Here is a 15,865-nt window from a genome sequence, read left to right as displayed (position 1 = left end):
GTTACAATTAATATTGAGGGGAAAATAAATGCAGTAAAAGTTATTGCAGCACCACAAATAAATTGCGAAACCTGGATGAGCCCTGCATGCATTCCAAAATTAGTATTAGGAAGATATGACAAATGATAAAAGAAATTTCTCTGGTATGAAAAAAATGTTAAATTTGTTTGGATAAATTATGTGAGTCTGTGACAAGAGGGGGATGTCCAAGCTTACTGGACAGTGGGATGAAGCTGATTGGGACTGGGTCCAAACTGAGCAGGAACTCAGAATAATAGATGGTTTATTTGAAAATATTTTCTTTCACATATCAGATTTAAGGACCATTTTGGAAGTACTTACAAACTAAGCACTCTATTAAAGACATTGTCCCTGTTGGTAGAATACTAGGTTAATGTTCTTTATAACTACCATGTCTTGTTTTATTTATTTATTTATTTATTTATTTATTTATTTATTTGTTTGTTTGTTTGTTTGTTTGTTTATCCATTTTGTCTGTCCTAGCCAATATAAGTCTGAATTCTAAAAGAAGAAATGGCTCAGCTCAAGCCTTGGCCTTTTTTTTTTCTATTGCTTGTCTACATCACCTTGAAACCTGTTAGTGTCTTCACCACTATTTGGGCCAATCAGTTGAAACATTAGAGCTAAAATTGAGTATTTTCAGACACAAAGTGAGAAGAAGTACTGCACTTCAATAACACAACACTCTTCAATAGCATACTATGTTATTTATTTATTTATTTATATATATATATATCTATATATATATATATATATATATATATATATATATATATATATATATATATATATATATATATATATATATATATATATATATATACTGTATATTTACATACATTATATATAAAAGTGGCCCAAATAAGTAAACTGAAATACACTTATATGAGCTAGATATAGGCAAGCTATCAGGTCTAGGTCACAGTCAAATTGGTAATGCAGTATTTCTTTTGACCGTTTCAGTTGATCCTCTTGCTAAATTTATGTACCTGAAACTCTGTAATGATCTGGCATCTTCTGAACTCTTTTAGGTCATAGCTTTGAAAACTAACATCAAAGTGTAGTGACTGCTTTCAAATTCTAACAGTGAGCCCCACATGACCTACCTATCTACAGTATTGAATTGTCAGCAAGCTACTAAAACATCTCTTCATCTTGTGAGAAAGCTTTACACACCACACCTGCCGAAGGCTTTTATTGTAATGCTGTTTTGTGTGCTGCAGTCATCCATCTCAAGCTGTGATTTTTTTTTCTTAAAAAAAGACTGGGTGATTATATTATCATACACTGAGTTCTTTGTATTTTTATTCTGCAGTGGTTTGACAGATGCAGAAATTACATATAAACACAGGCTACTTTTGAAAAACAGCCAAAATAAGAAAGACCTTCAATCAAAGCTCATTCCACTACCTCTTATGACTGAAACCTTCACCAGTGGGACATTGAAGGTTTGTGTGTAGATAATTAAACTGAACCTTTTTGCTCAACACTTACATATTTTTATTGAATAAAGTATCACTATTATTGTCAATGAAAGTTGGGTCAGTCAGTTTGAATAAATCCTCCTCAGACACTAATCTTCACTCTCAGGAAAAAGTTGAAAATCTGCTTCTCTTACTTTAAATACTTATCTAAATCTACTGCTTTTCCTTTTCACACATCGTTCTCTGCTCCACCATTCTCTCTCCTTTCCTTTACTGTTCTCTCTCTCTCTCTCTCTCTCTCTGCATGTCAGTCTTTATCTCTCAGCTGCCAATCTCTTCTCTCCCACAGCTCTAATACTAAGCTTCCTCTTCCCCTTACCACTCTCGTTTTCCTGTTTTCTTCATAGGATCTTATCATTGTTGAATTTCTCTAAAAGATTCCCTGCTCCTGTGTTCTCCCCTGGAAGTTCCGACATATTGAGCTGTTCTGAAAACTTGTGTTCTTTGGAAGGACTCCAGGTACTATAGGTGCCACTGTTTTTGCAAAGCAATCAAAGAGGTATGATGTAATTAATGCAGAATGTGTTCAATTCTCCCCTCGCTGCCCTTACTTCAGTGTCTTCTCTTTCATATTGCTAAGATTTAGCCAATCTCTCATCCGTTGGCTATCTCACTCTTTGCATTAGGCAGCAACATAAAGCACATAATGGCCTTGTGTACCTGAATATATCAACAGCTCCTGGTATCGATTGAAAAATTGATTATTTGGCCACATGCATACTCCATCTTATAACAGAGCCTGATGTGTATTGGCAATCTTTCAATGCAGTGAGCAAGCTTGACTTTATGAGGCCTCGCTGTGCACTCTTTGCTCTTTGACTACATTTAACATTCTCACATTGATTATGAACATCCAGTCATTTATTCTTCTGTCAATACCTACAAGTCACAGCCTACCATGAGACTACAGATTAATAGCAATTGATTAGCTGAGATATACTTTTAAAGTTAACATTTGAAAAATGTACTTTTGAATGAATCTCTTTTCGTCTTAAATTCTATTTTCTTTTAGTCAGAGCATGATACTGACTATATTTCACTTCATGTCATCATCAAACAAGAATCAGTCTCTGAAACCGGTGCTGTGACATTCACCCCAAGGTGCGTACCAAGCTATATGCTGCACAGATATCCAGAATAACACAAAGTGACACCTGTGACATGTTTTTCCTCCTGATACAGCTTTACTTGATGCATTTGCTGTAGTATTACCATACAAGCTAGGCTGCTGGAGGGAGAGTTTACATCACAACAACAAGGGACATTGTTCTCTCCCTCAATGTGTAACTGCTGATTGCAGATTCAGTGTGCACTGGTATGGAAAAATATGCTGTAAAGAAAATCCTTGTTAAAGCCCATCAAGCTGTTAGATGTCAAACTAATCTGCTCAGATCCCTGGATATAAGATGCAAATGTTTCATTTAGTTACTTGGTTGTTTTTAAAGTTAGGTTTTTGTGGTGTGATATTATGATCAAGCAGTTTTGGAAGGGTGCACAAGCGTCTGGGTGGCTCAATTTATCATTACAACTGCAAAAAGGGGTAACATGTCATCTCATGCTGCCTAAAAGTAACAAAATACACTTAATATTATACTTCTTAAAAAGTTGAGCAAAGCTCAAGATTAAATTGTGAAACAGTCCGGTGGTCTAAAAAAGCCTAAACTACTATTTCCACTACAGCACAGAAAATATTCAAGTTCCATGTTGAAAAACATGTTTTGTACTAAATTCTTTGGCTGGTATTGCTGATCAAATGGCAAAAAAGAAAAACATATTTCAGAGAAGAAAGGATGGCATTTGCTTGGTTTGTTTTGGTTTTATAAGTTTTAAAAGAATAAGATTGCCTGATAGAACTATGCTTTTCAAAGATGTCATAGAATGAATATCACCAAGGAGATGGTCTGGTGTCATGCTAAGTGAGAAATGACTTTATATTGTATACTGGGAGAAGTGGGGAGGTTCCATTATAAACTAAATCCAATCATATTTTAATCTTACTGTAATCAATACAAATACAAATACAGCAAACATGACATTTTATCAAAAGTACTTTATTGCATACTATGTGAGAAGACAACACATTGTGTTATTTTGTTTTAGAAACAAAAGCAATTTAGCACAAACTGTAGCTGTAAAGTCAGGAGCAGGGCCATTGCTGACAAGATCCATCTACTTTCAGGTCCATTTTCAATGGGCATAGAGGCTGAGAGACAGACAGGCAGCTCCACTGGCTGCAACACAAGACACGAGCGGGAAGGAGAGGTAGGACCCATGTCCTGTGTTGCAGCCTTTGGCCCAGCCAACAAGTCACCGGCAGCAGCGGATTCACTGTGAAAAGGAACAGGACACAGAGGAAGGAAATTTGGGAGGGGGGAGTAAAGTTAGTTACAATAGCTTCAATGTGAGAAAATGAGACAGTGCTCGGGACCAGAGAACAAAATGATGAGCCAGGGGGGAAAATAAACGGGGAGTGATTGAATGTAGGAAAAACATAAATGGAGAAGGAGTGGGAGCATGAAAGAGAGAGGCAAAAGGGTGATGCGCCTCTACAGACACCACATTCATCAAACAGCCAATGAAAATAGCCCCTTTCACCTTGTGAAGAGGGTGCTGGCATTGCTGGTTATATCTTATATCAACCTTGTTCAACATCCAGGGGAAAAAAAGCTCCTCTGGCCCAAATTACTTCACTTGAAGGTTAATGACTACTAGAGCCATGGGCCCACAGAGCTCTGTCCAGGGTGTCCGTATGGAGAAGCTCTGTGGTGGAATTCAAGTGTGTCACTGAGAATACATGAAATCATTATCAAAGTTATGCACTGCACACTGAAAAGGAAAAAGGAATGCATTGGGGTAATTTGGCATAAAAATAAGAAATTGCAAGCAAACCTTTGTCTATCTTTCACATTGGTCTCACAGGTAAGCTGTGTCATCAAAGAGCTAGAAGGCAATCAATTGTAAAAACACTGCAAAGTCTCTATTGTGTCTCATTTTCTGCTCGGCCCTCTCGGGAAGTCTGAGTGTAACATGCATTAAAAGGTCAAAGCTAAGTGAACTCTAAGCAGCTAAGGTCTAGAAATGTCGTGGCTTCACAGACTTGTCCTCATTTCTGCAAACGGAATATCAATGGGCAAAATGACAAAAGTAATCAACCCTTTCTCTTTGACGTTAAATCAGAATTTCTGATGTGATGAATAACAGTCAGCTTTCTTCTCATATCTCCCACCTCTTTCAGAGACACTTGCATCAGTCGCAGTGGCTAAATCAGACTTCGGATTTTGTGAAGCAATACAGTTCAGCAATTACATGACAATCTTTCCTTTGCCTAGTTCAGTGTATGAAAATGGGTCCAACCTAGATTTGAAACCGCAGGGATATGAACTCAGAGGGCAGATGAAAGAAGATGAAGGACAAACTTTGAAAAAAGAAAGTGGTAGAATGCCAAGGGCAAAATTAATTCATTTAACCTGCATACTATTCTGAATAGAAAGAAAACTTTTTTTTTTTTTTTTTTTTTAAAGAAAAAAAAGCAGAACTTTGATTTGATGGTTTACATAAGATTTAGAAGTTCGAACTTTGGCCATTATAAAGGTAATGATAAAAGATGAGGAAGAGGCTACTTTTGATCCTCAGGGATAGTTCTTCTGAAATATGCTTTCTTGAATAACATCTTCAACATCAAGTGGGTTAGATTTTAGATACTGGCGTCTTTTCTAATCAAAGTGCTTTTATGAATAAAACAATTGCTAGAACAGTCAGGGTTAAAAGACCTCCATCAAGCTTTGTTTGATTGTCTTTTGTTTTTGGGGGGGTTTCTTTTGCTAATGATTGGTATTATTTTTTAGTTTGACCTCTAATGGTTAAACTATCTAAATCTCCCCATAGTAAAGAATCTTTTAAAAATCCAGGCAGTGATCAGGATCACCCCCAAAATCTAATAACTTGTTTCTTATTTAAATTCCGAGTTTTCCTGAAAATTTAACCAAAATCCGTCAATACCTTTGCGTGTTATACAACAGAACAAACGCACCTGAATACACCACATCTGCTTGGCAGAGATAATGATAACTGGTAACTTGACTGTTACCAGAAAGAGGCCAATCACAATCTACCTTTAAATGTTTATGTGGACAGCCTCTCTTAATGCAGCGACTTTACTGAAATGTCCTTTCTGGACAAAAATGCTGCATTCACAGCATGCAGTTAATTAAAGTCGTAATTAAACTATTGATTTTGAGCAAAAATAAGCCCGGCTTATTTTCAATAAAGAAAGCGATGATCACACACACAGCGGTGGATATATGCTATGCATCCTTTCACAGAAGATTTCATCCTATTCAAAGATTTACACAAAAGAAAACCAAACAATGGTGCATTGTACCAGCTCTAACAATGGTCTGGCTCTTCTGATCACCATGTAATACGGAAACAGAATTCGTATTGGCAGACCAGGGAGACCGATAATTTCAACCTACATGAGGCATCAGTTCAAGTGAAAGTTACATACTCAATTCTCACATTCATCTTATCCCTGCGCCCACTACTACTCTGTGTTACATGCATACATAAAAATTATTGCGCGAACTTGTTTAAGATAAGATGTAAGCAAGATCTAACAAATGCCACTTTGAAAACGGCAGTGATCCCATCAGCCAAAGTCTGATAACAGAATTAAACTCTCTGTGTGGATCATTTGTGTGCATATGCAAATTGTACCAAATGTGTTCGCATGCTTGAAGGGGTAGAGCCTGCAGACTGGCTCCACAGCAATCATTTGGCTGATCTTTTTACTTGAAAGGCAAAAGAAACATTTTCTTTGGCACTCACACCCGGTGTGAGGTTGTGTGCCCATTCATTAATTATTTTAAGGCAAGCTGCAGAGCCTAACAAATAAACAAGCCCCATGATAAATGACAAACACTAAGCTATTGATATTTGCTCCCTAGACAGCCACTGAATCAGGACAAAGTCCAGACATTTCAGTAAACCCATGGTCATTTATTTGGGTGTGTGTCAAATGTACCAATGACATTTTCCAGTCTGCTCTATTGTTCAATGTGCAACAATGAAAGTGCTCACCTATAAAAACAGCTCCAGTTCTTTGTAAACCTTGTGTTTACTAACCTTATGAATATCTTCTTTTTTTTTTAAAGAAGAAAAAAAGCATAATGGAAAAAGACTTTACTCTTTTCCTTCTTGTTATTCTCTGGGAATACACAACCTTTTTAAAGAGACCAGAGCTTGGCCCTCCAACTGGTCCCCTCTCTTGGTGTCCTGTGAATGGCCCACTGTTCTCTAGGGTTCTGGATGCTGGGATCGTCCTGATCCAAACAAACACTGTTTGTAGAACATCTTTGTTTTCCTCAAGCAGATTATGCATGGATGTAATAGTCTGTACCAGCAGCTCGGGCTCTCAACTTCACTTGCACTAGCAAGAGACATACCAATAAACTGTACAGAGGCATATATACACACATTACATTTGCTCAATCTGCTGCGTTGAGACAGAAATACAGTTGATCTTGTTGCTTAAAATGGACTTCAATTGGTGATTTTGCTGTAAGGCATACAAATATATATAGCATATATAACAATGCCAAAAAAGCAGATGACCTGCTTGAGTTTTCACATGTTTCTCCAGCAAGAAGCACAGTGTGAGTGATGGAAAGGTTTGTTGGAAATAGCATAAAAGAAAAATGAAATTGTCTGGCTTTTAGATGCACAGCTTCCAGTAACACTCAAGTGACTCAGCCCTCTTCACAACTAAAATCTATGGAGAGAGTAATCACTTCAGATGTTAAATATAAAATTGTATTTTTTCATAGAGTAGCTTTGCCAAACACTCATCTAAAGTCATCAGACTACTGATAGCAAATGAGGTACAGTTAGGGAGCTGGTGCCCTTGAAGCAATGTTCCATTGTGTAATAATTCCCCAAAAGACTGAAGCCCATTTCCAAACTGCACACAGACAAACTTATTAATGATTAAGTGAAGCTTTGACCTTGTTCTTCTCCTTCCCGCTTTGGACTATTTGAGTGGATTGTGGTAAATGCATCATAAACTAGACGAGTTTGAGGATCTCACTCTCCGAAGCAAGGTTATCCAGTTTGGTCCTACAAGAACCACAATGCAGCATGTTTTCCATGTGTTCCTGCTTCAACACGCCTCAGTCAAATCAAATGTATAGCCTATTAAGTTCTGCACAGTGACTCATATATTTGAGTCTGGTATTTTGGCGCAGGAAAAGATGGAAAAGCTATTGGATTGTAATTCCTGTCTGGTAACCCTGTTCTGAAGGATGCTCTTAAAAAGTGAAATGTTTATATATTTGAGAATGGGAGCTCTAAATAAATTTAAAAAAAATAGATTGAAATGGTGTACAAAATGCAAAAACTAAGTTTTATAAGTCTTAAAAAGGATCAGGATTATTAAGATAAAAACACCAAAATGACAGCATGCAGAGTAAACATAGCACACATCAAATATCAGTTCAAGTGCATAATTACTCCAATTACAAGAAACAGACTGTTCAACTCAAAAGTGTTCCAGCTCAAGATATGTAAAAAGCCTGAGTTCTGCAGGGGAACGACCCCAGACTAATGAATATCTGTAATTCACATCAGCATGCAAGAGAAAACTGACCGGAGGGGACCCTTGAGCTGTTATAGCTGCATGACTGAGTGTGAAAAGTCATCACAAAGACATTGAGTGTACTCACATGTGCATGCACTTAAGCACACATACATACCCTCACACACAGCATTGTGCCTTTTCTCTTGAGCTTTCTCAGCACTATTGAAGGTGGTGTTGCGTTTCGGAAGTGATAGCTGGCTCTGTGACTGCTGTTACTGCTGCTGCTGGGATTGGCTTTTCCCTGCAGATGCTGACAGGACACTTTGGGATATTTCTGCTCCCTGAGGTCCTCTGTTGGTGAAAAAAGAGTCATGTTGGCACCAGACTTGTCTCACCACGCCATAATAGAGACAGGTGTGGTTCTACGCAGTTCAATGAGAAGTGCATTAATACTGTAAGGCCTGCAGGTACATTCCTCTGTGAGTCAGCAGCAGACAACTCTCAGTTACCACCTTTAATACTGATCCTAAACCTGAGTTATATGTTAATATGACAGCAAATGCCATAATACTTTTAGGCATCCCTAAAAGTTACGTTATTATACCAATGCTCTGTGGCAGTTCTGAAGCATGATTTCACTGAAATTATTATTGGTGCAAAGGTAAGGAACAGGCATGCCACAAATCTTGTCATTCAAGCGGCATTTTGCATCACAATTATATTCACCTATGGATCTGAAAGTGGGTGTTTCCGAGAAGAAAGCAAAATGGTTACCTTTTCAATCACTGCTCTGGAACAATTTCATTTCAGCTCCATAGCAAAATAAACGTGGTGAGGATGCAACAGCACTTTGAGCATCATATCCGCCTCTCTGTCTGCTTATGTGTTATTCTCTGTCTGACTCTCAGACACGCAAGTCAATTTAGTCCTGCATTGAGAGGAGAATCCCTTTATCCGCGGACCACACTTTACGCGGAGCCGCACCGCTTGGCTATTTTCAATCTAGTGTGGAAGCGCCTGCCTGACACAGCCTGATAGAGAGAAGATTTGCCGCTGGAAAAATAGGGAGCAATCCTTCACACTTTAGCTTACTCCATCAGTTTCTGTAAGCTCTGTATGGTCCGGTGATTTAATATCTCTTCAGTGTCTGGTGGCAGCCCCCTCTTTCCATCCATCCGTGTACGACTGCACGCGCGCATGCACGGAAAAACTGTAACCTGTAAAGCAAATGTCAGTTTTCAGAAGTCGCAAGTATCAAATATTAATCATCATAATTATATCAAATAATGTTGCGGTAGACTTTATGAAATTATTCTGGATCTAAATATGAAATGACAAACTCGCAGTATGAATGGGAGATTTTCCGTGACATGCTTTATATCTTCCAGAATAATTCGAAGCCCTTATTACATATTATCTTCCACTTTTGTAAAACAAAGTTAATAGAAAATTAAGATAACAGGAACAGTGTGATGATATTTTTGTTTTCATTCAGGTTCTGGTTGGATCATATTAAATTGCGTAAAACCCTCTGCCTTAGACTAAGTATTTGAAAAGGGTGAAACCTACCTTGGACGGGAAAATCGGGAAAAGATGTGCGTAAAACGCAACAGTCCGATCATTAGTTCTACGCTGCAATACTGCTGGAGCAGGTGTTGTGGCTGCTGTTGAAGAAAATCTCCCTTTGCGTCGAGCTAAACCTCTTTGTAACTTCCCTTGTCCTATTGCGCCTTTGCTCTTTCGGGCATGTGTCTGAAAAGGTTGATTCTTCAGCCATCGAGGAAGGCTACTCATCGGTGCGCGGCGCGCTACAAGCTCTCTCTCCCTGCTGCTTCTTCAAAATATCCAATTTCACACCACAGTTCCTCTTCTCTCCGCAGATTTCCCTCACAGAGCCGCTGCTGCAACAATTTCACTGGATCCAAGAGTTTTACACACTTGAGCGATCAAGACCTTGTCAGAGTACATAGGTTAATTTATGTGCAAAAGAAAATGTGATAAAAAATAATAACAATAAATAAAAGAAAGACAGTTGGTTCTCTGTCCGCAGGACATAGCATTAACGATGCCAATTCTGACTATCCTACTTGCGTCTGATGCCAGTAATTCTCCTTGTCCAATAAGATTCTAGGAATGATGACATCAAATGATAGGCCTGTCTTTAGAGCTGGAACAACTGCCGAAGTAATGTTTAATTTGTGGTTGTCAAACTGCATTATGAATTCATGTAGACTAAATTTAGGCTTCTCATTTCTCTCCAAGAGTTGACAATAAATGGGATGACTGAAATAACCTGACAACCGCAGATAGGGTTAATAGTTCTGTTTTAAAATGGTTAGCTTTGTATATGAAGTTAGTATCTTAAAAATATCATTTCATAAATTTTTTATTATTATTATTATTATTATTATTATTATTATTATTATTATTATTATTATTATTATTGTTGTTGTTGTTGTTGTTGTTGTTGTTGTTCACTTAAGATTCTGACTACTTTACATTTTTGCAACTAAATAAGACACTGAATGTAAATGTTCTGACTCAGATGTGAGCGTGTCGTTTACTCAATCTCCCATAATGCAGTGCCAGTAACGTCAAAACCTTGCGACGCAACGTGTATCTGTTATGGAAGGTACGTCGCCTAGCTTATATTCGTTGATATTTTTAACACTTTTCCTCCGTTTGAAGAACCAATTTTGCGCACGGATGTTTTTCGGGCATCAGGATCCATTCTTTAGGCTTGCTAAACGTTTTGTGTGATAGTTTGAAGAACCCTTTTATACTATTTTCGCCAGTTTCGCTTCTTCACGTGCAGCGTCGGGACACTGAAAATGGAGCAAAGAACAGCCAAGTTTCTCTTTGACGCATCCTTGCTGTATCATGAAAAGTCCCCGGAGCTGTCACGGTTCTTCTCGTAAGAAACACTGCTTCTAATTCACAGTTAAATGCATAAATATAGCTGCGGCTTAACCTTTTGTTGTTTTTTGTTGTAATAACACCATGTTGACGCTAGGTGGAACAGCTCGACCAGTGACTGCTGCTCGAACTTTCTGGGAAATTATATTTTCCAGATATTTTTATTGGTGTGGGGGTGAAACTTTTTGATCAGACTTTCATGTACTTCATGTACTAACAATAGGTTGCCCTGCAGTCGTGCTGACGCTTCTATTGGTAGACTGTAAATGTAGATTGTTTTAAACTCTTGGCTATGTCCCTGTTTTGTCCTTATTTGGTTCCAGAAACATGGTTGTGGCTTTACAGTGAAGTGTAACGCTTCTGCCTGTTTTCATTACAAGTCCCATGTTATCTCATGTGCAGGAGTTTGAGAAAAGTCTGTTATGTGAAAGATCATTTCTGATGGTTTCAGTTTAACTTTGATGCCATTTAGTGTTTTGTATTGAAATGGTTTTAATCTGTTCAGGCGAAACGCCAGCCAAGCAGCCATTTAAAATGGAAACAGTGTTGTACACAAAAAAATTTGCAAACAGAGATAATACCTCTAGGCAGGCAGCATCTCCTTTGTTTTCTTTTAGTTGTTTGTTCCTGAAAAGATGCCTTCAGAGTACAAAGATTTTCCAAAAATCCCAGCTGTCCACACATGATTTTGTTCTTGTTGTTAATTCGCTTGATTTCCACCCATCACAAAACTAAACAGTTGTTCATTTTTATTTCCAAATTGGTAAAGCTGTAGCTATTCACAGCTTTCTGTGTGTGCATGTTTAGAAAAGGAGCAGCTACTTGAGGTTTTTTCCACAGTGTGTTGATTGATAAGGTGGTCAAAGCGGCTTCGGTGAGAAATCTGAGCTGATATTCAGTATCTTAGGATATATCATGACCATGTAGACCATTCACTCTTTGATGTGCACAAATCAAGGCAGCTGACAACATTTGAATTCCAAGAAAAACCTTATCTTTGGTGCCAGTAAAGTATATTGTACATTATTTTCAAATAGTGTGGATACCACTTAACAGTTTTATTCTCTGAACGTACAGCTCTTCAAAGGGAGCTTTTTCACATGCAATACTCTCAGGAAATTCAAAACCACCATAGTTTCTCAATAAAACAATGCAATTCTACTAGGGCTGTGACGATATGCTTTAGTCCCGATTCGATTCCGATTTTTTGGGTACAATTCGATTTAAATTGCGATTCTTACAATTCTTCGATATTGCTCATTTTTGTAGATTAAAAACAAAATAAAATGTAGAAAAATTTTTCTTTTTTTTTTTTTTGCTTGTCATTTTTCTTGATTTCAATTGGGGGAAAACAACCCAGTAGCCAGATCATCATTCTGCTGCTTTAATACCCAAGAAGACAAGTTAAAAGATCAATATATAATAATAAAAATGACACAGATTTTGTCATGAATTATTTTCATTTATTTGAGAAAAAAAAATTAACAAAAAAAAATTATTTTAAAATTATGAAGCAAAAAAATCCAGATTTTCGATTTTTCAATTAGATTTTCCCACCCCTAAATTTTACATTGACTTACACTGACCCTCTAGTCCAGAAGTGCCCAGCTCCGGTCCTTAGGGGCCACAATTCTGCAGGTTTTCCATGTATCCCCGTTCCAACACACCTGACCCAAAATAATCAGTCATTGTGCAGAACTTTATTGCTTTAATGGAAGCTAGATGTGTTGGAGCAATGATACATCAAAAACCTGCAGGACAGGGGCCTTAAGGACAGATTTAGGGCATCCCTGCTTTAGTCAATCTCTTCCCACACAACTTCTCTGGGATTGATATTAGCTTTGTAAAGTGTGTATGACATTGTTTTCTCAAACTAACAATCAGTACAATAGTTTATTTGATGTCATTTCCATGCTGCATGCTTAAGTTGGTACATACCAAATGTCTTTAAATTATAGTTTAACACTACAAGATGGACTACTATACTTGGTTCACTGATTTAGTAAATTAAGTCAAATGTTTGGAGCAAAACATAAAGACAAACTACCACTGAAGTTTCCGCTAAATGATCAACATCAACCAAACTTTGATTTATTTTCCATAAAACTACTTTCAGTTTGGTTCAGAAAAATTGGATGGGATTTTGCCCACTAACATCTGTTTTTTTTGTTTTTTTTTTGTTTTTTTTTTTGTCTTAAGGATGGAAAGAGTAGTTTCTGTTGGCACCTCTGCTTTTCAAACCTGCAATCTGGAGCTGTCTCCAGGAAGTTGATGCAGACCACAGAGTCAACTGCTACCTGGAGTGTTGCAGAAACATACCGCACCTGTATGTTTATGCACCCAAGTATATAAACGTGTACATGCACGTGCAGACTTTGTGTTTGCCTTTGTGTTCCAGGCATGTCCCCATGTCTTCTGGCCTATTTTCACTTTTCCGTGAGCCAGGAAATCTGTGGGCAAAACCATAGATGGAAACAAAAACACAGGTTACCAACAGCCTTAACTTGGGAGTCGTTTTACGGATGTGTGAGCTGTCTGCCACATTTATATACTGAACTATTCCCCAGATTTCCTGGCTATGATGACCTGTGGTATTGAAGAGCATTTTGAGCATATCTAGCTATCACCAGCTGTCCAGCAAGCAAGATACAAATCCAAATATTTGGGCCACTGTGTAAAACCTCACTGCTTTCATGCCAACATCCCTGGCAGAGAAAATAAAACAGTCAGCCACAGATAAAATTTACACTTGGCTTGATATGCTTTTCAAGTGAGCTTTGGTCAGAGGGCTGATACAAAGTTATTAATAAGACTTTACCCACTTCAGACACTTGTCATCCAAGGCATGAGATAATATGCAAATTATTGACATCCATCCAAGTGGTTTGTCCAAAGAGGCCAGTTACCTCTCAATGTTTTTAATGCTTCCCACCATTTCCACCTTCTTTGTAAGAGTGTTGGCCCATGAGTCACTGGAGTGTTTGTTTCATGGGTCTGTGTCATTAACACTCTGGAGAGTGTGTTGCTGCCTACTGCTACTGTCTTCACTGTTTGTGAGGCTGGTGATGACTGTGTTAGTGTGTGTATACAGTTGTTATCACCATGCTGTTTCAACAAAGCTGCATCAGTTATGACTGTTATTGAATTGTTGTGTTGGGTGTCTGTGCGAAGGGTGGGCACCAAGTGAACATGATGGCCAGCTTTGTGAGTGTTGATTTCCTTGTGTGTGAGCTGATGTATTATTGGAGCTCACGTTGCCAGACCAGTGAAGTTCTTTCCATTAAGTAACCGGAGCCCAACTTTGTGGTCGGATAACCAAAATGTGGATGTTGTCTGCAATAACAATCAGTGTGATGACGTTTCAGAATAGCTTTAAGTGTTACAGGAAGGTTTTCTTTATTCTTTTTTCAGATCCCACATGCATTTGTTTATTCTTTTTCGTCTAAGGGAACAAAAAAACAACTTATTAATATTAGACCAGCATATGGAAACTGTTTATTCAGTGGATGCTTGTGTTGGGAGAAAGCAAAGATTTCAAGTCTTTAATATGACCAAAAGTCAGGCAGCTTAAGACATTTTATGGACTATAATAATGCGATGATGACAACAGCCTATTGAAAACATGTGGATTTATATTTCTAAAATGGTTAGAATTATTTTAGGGATTCAAATTATTTTAATAATTATAATCAGAACTGAAAAAAAAATTAAAGTGGTAACAGTGGAATAAAATTCAGATACTTTATTTTTAAAGCCAGTTCATATGAACTGAATGTTTTTTTGTACCAAGGAGAAAGTGGCTTTTTTTTTTTTTTTTTATAACAAACTCACAAGATCTTACTGTTATCACCTGTGACTTTTCGTCGCACCACGTTGTCTCTGTGAACCACCATTATTCCCAGAGTGTCTCCTATTTCTGTCCTGCTCTCACTCATTTCTTCATTCTATTCTACAGTCGTTTAGCAGACACTTTTCTCCAAAGCAACTTACACCTGAGAGTGAGAGGAAAACAAGCAAGAAATCAAACACCGGGGGACATCATAGATAAGTGCTAGTCAGATTACTGCGAGTCCAGTTAGATACGCATTTTGGCTGTGACATGATGCATGTTTAAAATACGAGAAACAATTAATTCCTCAAGATTGTCGCAGTCGCAGCTTCTTCAGTGCTGAATTCATGTTCTGCAGTGCTTTTGTTACCCTCTCAATGGGACCCAACAGGCATCCTTACATGTATGACCCAGACTTGGAGGCTACTGCTTGCAGATCTCTCTCTATGTCCAGCTGATGAATGGGAACAAGACACTGACAATGGGGGAAGGCAGTCTCCAAAAGTATCACTGATATGCGTTGTGCACCCCACTCCCTTTGCTGGGACTTTTTGTCTACATATGACTTACAATAAGTGGTGAATGTTTCTCACCAAATGCATAGTGTATTTCCCTTATGTTAGCAATGAAATCTTGATTTTCTCTGCCTTGCTTCCAGACGATAGTTCTGTCTGTAATTACTTGAATACATTATTACATTATAGACAACTCATAGTTTCTCTGTCCTCCGCCCTCTTGTGTCTGCCAAGGTTTACCGATTGCATCTCCCAGCTGTCAGCAGTTCATTTTAAGGGCCATATTTTCAGCATTTATCACCACAACCACATATGCTCTTAAAAAGTAAATGCACGACAAGTATATTAATATGATTTGTGCTGTGGGATTCAAATTTTGCGGTGCACACTTTGTGGAAGCTGAGCAACAGGAGGAAAACAGGATCTCCCAACTATCTGTCATTTATACTTTTTTTTTTTTAACTGGAGGCTTGTAAGACAGTAATACATCATGACATATGTATTTAAGTCACTTGATCCATCCATT

Source organism: Telmatherina bonti (assembly GCF_933228915.1).
Source record: "Telmatherina bonti genome assembly, chromosome: 19".
NCBI classification, from domain to species: domain Eukaryota; kingdom Metazoa; phylum Chordata; class Actinopteri; order Atheriniformes; family Telmatherinidae; genus Telmatherina; species Telmatherina bonti.
Note: the sequence above shows the minus strand (reverse complement) of the source record.